A 5,701-nucleotide genomic window follows, 5' to 3' on the forward strand; every position below is an offset into this window, starting at 1 on the left:
ATATTCTATATCAGGAACAGGCTTTAACGAAAAGTTGACTCCTTAGTGAGTTTGGCACAGTTTCATGGCTCAGAGCAAATGCCTCCAAGACATCTCTCTTCTCTATGAATTTGAAGGGAGAGATGCCAGACCTTGAGACACTTGGGATGTTGTGAACTCCCCACACATTTAAATACCTGAGAGTGAATATATATATATATCATAGTCCAGTAGACCTATGCAAATGGAACCTGGGTGTTACAATTTGTCCACTTAAGGGATCAGTGACTGGAGAGTGCTTCAACTCTAAATCAATGCACCAATAGCCTTGGTGAAAATGATAATATTGCCTAGGCTGCTGTACCTTTTTACCAGTTTACCTGTGTGGGTTCCCCAAGACTGCTTCAGGCTATTAGACGCCCTGTTCCAAGACCTGATTTGGGACAAGAGGAGGAAGAGGGTTGCCTTGGATACGCTGAAACTAACAATCACCTGGAGACCAAAGTGTGCCGAATTTCAAGCTCTATCATCTAGCAGCACAAATACAGTGCATAGCCTGCTGGCTGGATGGGGAAGGAGTTGGTTAGGTGGGATGTATTTGGAGGGAACCTAATCAAGGGGCCTTGAGAAACCTACTACTTATGTGAACTCCGGTGCTACGGAATGCTCTGATACTGCTGTTCATAGCCATGAAGTGCTGAAAGAAATGTGTCAGATTGATAGCTGGTCGCTCCCTTTACTTCACGCAATTCCATTGATAGGCCTTCCCCGAGGCAGCAATGATTTCTCATGTTTTTTAAAGCTATCCATCTGTCCCACTGGACTGAATTACCCGCTAGATAATGTCTATGGAACAGCTAATGGTAGAGTATGGTCTACCTTCTGCGCAATCCTCAACAAATGGAGCTATAATGAGTGTATTGGCTCAGTTATGGAACTTTATACTAGGAAGTCCCATCTTACACGATATCCTGCATTTACTCCTTACGATATGTAATGGTAAACACCGTATCACTTGACTAAATAAGGTGCTCAATGGTATGGTGCATACACTTCCTCATAGAGCTAAACTGAAATGGGAGGACAGCCAGGAACATGACATAGTAGAGAAGGAGTGGGACCAGATTCTGGAGAACACGCAGTCTCACGTAACACAAGGCTGAAGTACACACAATTTAACTTACTCCACCAAGCATATCTTACACCCAGGAAGATAAAAGGGATGTATGGTGGGGAACCTAGACACTGCCCCAGATGCCTGGTACAATCAGCAGACTTTCCACATATGTTCTGGTCCTGCCCTAAACTGCAATCTTATTGAGCAGACGTTGGGCTCCTGGGAGGAATACTGGGTAGAACAGTTGAGGCATCACCTGAGGTTTTCCTGTTGTGGGGGATTTCATAGACTAAAGCTAAAGAAGGTGGGCAATAACCTGTTAGGTCTTGTCTTAGCTCTAGCCAATAAATTGATTGGCAGGACCTGGAAATCGTCACAGGGACTGATCTATACAAGATGAGGAAAAAGGCTTGGGGAGTATGTAATAGACGACTCGCAAACTTGTTGAGTAAGTCCTTGAAATCTTTCTTTGATTAGCTGCATCACCCTTATGACCTCCTCAGGGTCAACTGAAGGTAATCTGGACTTAACAGGGACGCATCACTCACTTACTCAGCATGTGGTGGCTGACACTTTTATATAGCCTGGTAGCTCCTGATGATTGTAATGCAACAACTGAGGCAAACATTTCATAGATACAGCAGAGGAACAAGGGTACTAGATTTGTGTGTGTATTTGATCTCGTACTAGTTTTTTTTTGTTTATACTGAACCATAAAGATGAGACTTCTATCTAAAGTCATTGAAGTATTACTTGAATATATAATAAGTTGAATAATAGCTTAAAGCAACACATACACAAAACCTAATAAAAGGAGGTTTAAAAAAAATAGGATACACCCCTATGGTCTCAGTCCAGTTCCCTCTCCAATCCTGTTTATGTGCATTCCATCTTGTCTCCATCCAACTACAGACTTTATTTTTGCTTGTTTTTTTTATATATTTCTCCTTCTGTGCATGCAGAGCATGGCGCCATGCATTCAAAGCTTCGTACTGAGCAGACCTTGGCTGGGGATTCATTCTGTATAACACTCTCAGTTATTCTCACTGTGAATGTGCTATGTTGGGAAAACTGCAAGCACCTTCATTTGCAGTAATCCTACTCCATTGTTTAATACAAAAACGAGTATGTAACCCAACCTCGGTAGTCATATCGTGCGCAGGTGTGCCCTCTGGACAAGCATCCTCACCCTAGTAAACAGGTATTTTTACTTTATTTCTCAACATTGATCTTATTTTCTTTAAGAATTTCATCTTTGCCCCTTACTCAAAGCAACACATGTGTAAATTCCAAATTGAAATAAACTTAAGTACCCAGCATATAACAATGCAATATTCTAGGACACAAACACTCAGTATTAGCGCAACGCCATTGAACTGACCACTCGGAGGGTGACACCCAAGTTACATAACAACTAATCCCACTAAAGCACACGTTAAACAGCCAACAGCAGCACGACATCTAATGATGTATCTCACACTTCACTACGATCAGCTTCGCATAGGCGCTTCGCATAGGCTAAAATATCAAAATAACTCGTCTGTTTGCCTGAAGAAATATAGAACCAACAGGTCGCTCTAGGGGAATAGGGAGTAACACCCTCCTGGGACTATCAAGCACACAAAGCGACTTCTGAACCAGTGGATATCCACTCTGACTAGTGCGCTCTACTCTTGTGCACAAAGAATTAACCAACACCAATCGCAATTAGTACAATCCCACAATAGAAGTTCAATAAATCCCTATCTTGGTGTGGCCCGTGGCACTTCTCGACCCGACACCTCAAACTTAACAGGCAAGTTAAATACCTCTTAATATATTTTATCTATCCCAGGATCTGGGATTAGGACAAATATGGTAACCAAACTTTAACTCTTTGCAGCAAGCGCAATAATTTTCATAAGCACAAGCAATATAAATGCGGAAAAGCCCATCAGTTCTCAGTTTCAAGGCAGAGCCCTGTTGGATCCAATTTGATACTGTGATTCAAAATATGACCAATTATCAAAACCTGCATACACTGCAACTTTCAACAACCCACAATCCAAAATGCATAACCTTACTTATATTGACAATCCTAGGATACTGCAGCTGCTTACAGAAATGCTGGAATGCTGTCAATAATCTGAATTGGACCGTGGAAACTCAGGAATGCAGACTGAGTCAGGTAAAATTTTGAATTCAGAGCAAATATTGAATTCTCTGAACCTCAGTGGGTACCATCCTCTGAAACCAATTTTGTTGTCACTCTTTTCTTTGTGCAAATTCGGGGGACATAAACCTTTTCTGATTGGGGGCTTGGGGGGAGCAGAGGGCTTGCCCGGTCTCCCCCCGGGCTGATCGGGCAATGGGACGAGCCATGGGAAAGGGTCATAGATGATTGGTTAAGGGTGTCAGGATGGGGCGGGTTTTAAGGGTGGGTATATATGGGGTGGGAGGGGTGTAGGCGGCCTCTTCGGCCGTTGTCACACCCAGGAGGCGGTACTGTTTTTTGGGCGTGTGGTTTAGGAGTTTACTTTAGGGTTTTAATATAGTTAGTGGTGGTGTTTTAGAGCTTAATTAAATACTTTGTTCAGAGTTGGAAGTGGTCGTAGTTGTTATGGAACCCAATAAGGTAGTAGAAGCTTTGAGGATTTTGCAGCAAGAAGGGCGTGAGGACCTTATCAAGGAAGGTGTTTTAGAGCAGGCGTGGGTGGGGGTAAAAAGACCAAAAAGGTCGTCAGCTGAAGGGGTATCGGCAGCTATTTTAGCGTGCACGTCCCCAGCTGGTAGCCCTAGGAAGTCGAAGAAGTTTAGAGCCAAGAGCGTGTCTGGTAGGAAAGTAACCGTTTCACCAGAACGCGTATTACATGAGAATGAATTGCAAGTAGACTTACTGGGAGGTCGCTCATGTCGGAGGGGTGGGATTAAGGTTCCCAGGCGGTTGGGAGCCTCTTTTAGGCAGCGTGTGGCGGCCCTCGGGCGGGGGTCGTACCAGGGTGCTGCGGTGCGCGGGTTGGAACAGGTGGTGGCGCAGGACTTAGTAACGTGCGCGTCACCTGTTCGTGCTGAGAGGCAGTTAGGGAAGCTGGCGGTTGGCGCGCATGTGTGTGGGAGGTGGCGTGTTGTGAGGAGTCGCGCGCAACAAGCTCAACTCGCTTTAGAAAGCGAGGGGAGCGCTCCGGCTGCATTAAAGGAAAGAACCTTAGGAGGGGCAGCCAATATGGCGGCGCCCTCGGGTTTTTCAGTAATTTCCGAAGCAAAGGAGGATTTGCAGTCGGGGGTGGGCGGAGAGGTTGGTGAGGATACAGTTTGTGAGGACGTTGTTATTGTACTTGATTCTGATGACGATTTGGAGACAGGCAACAAATTTTATGATGAGGGGTGTAGTCAGAGTTTGCCAATGTCTTTTAGGCTACCTGTGCAGGTGGGCAGGAGTATTCAATGGATTCCTCTGCAAGTGAGTCCTATGGTGCATAGGGTGCAGGAGAGGGAAGTGTCTAACCAGTCGGTTTTGAGGGCAGGTGAGCAGGTGGATTTTGTGGATGAGCAGGGTACAGTTATTAGGGGCACTATTTGTGGTGCAGCAATGGATGATGGCACGTCAGGGTCGGCGCAGGTTAGGCTTGATTTTTGGCAGCAAGGAGAGAGGGCGTACTGTCCTGGGTGTGATGTTACTCATGCTCTAGGCGGCATGAGGTGGCTGCAGCTGGACAGCGGCTAGGGCGGCCGGCTGTTTTTTCTCGACCGGTGGAGTTTCGGGCACCTTCGGGACACCGGGTGGAAGAGAGGGTGCAGCCTGGAGTGGTTCGCCTGACTTCGAGGGAGGTATCAGTTAGCGGAGATGGATCCTCGACTTCAAATACCAGTGGTTTGCGGTCAGTTCTGGCGAGCCAAGGCGCTTTGTCAGGATTGACTTGTGAAGAAGAGGCTTTAGATTATGAAGAGGAAGATACGAGTCGGCCGACTACAGTTACGAAAACTTCATCAAGCAAGAAGGCGGTCCCGGGCGATCGTCTTGCAGGTGGCAAGAATGTCTTGTCTAGCAATTTGATTAGAGGTGAGGTTACTAATGCATTGGGTGCTGTTGGGGCAGTTTCTGGTAAAAAGGTGGTGGGGGATAATTTGAACAATGTGGATGTGGCTATTCAAGTTGAGGATGTGGGGGTACAAGCGGGGAAGATTGAAAGTTTATCGGGCGCTATTGATGCGGTGACAGGTAAGCAGGATTTGACTCAGGTGAGTATGGGGTAGTCTGGTGTTGGGTCAGGGGAAGGTGCATCTGGTGGTTCTAAGGCAAAGAAATTGCCTTACATGGGAGTGTCGATGCCTTTGGGGGCGCATCTCACTCAAAGCTTGAAAGAGAAGATTTGGAAAGGGGAATTCATCGATGTATTTAAACTACTTCATAGAGAAGTGCAGGCTAAAGAAGGCTCTAAGGAGGAGGAATGGGAGCTAGCCCGTAGGCCTAAGGTCCCATCGACAATTGAAAATTGGACCTCGGCATTTTTGATCTATGCGAGTGTCTTATGTGAGCGCTTTCCGGACTGTTGTGTGGCCCTTTTTAAGTATATGGATGTGGTGAGAAGGGCTCAGATGGATTATGGAGGGTTTGGCTGGTTCCGT

Source organism: Pleurodeles waltl, chromosome 4_2, assembly GCF_031143425.1.
Source record: "Pleurodeles waltl isolate 20211129_DDA chromosome 4_2, aPleWal1.hap1.20221129, whole genome shotgun sequence".
NCBI classification, from domain to species: Eukaryota; Metazoa; Chordata; class Amphibia; order Caudata; family Salamandridae; genus Pleurodeles; species Pleurodeles waltl.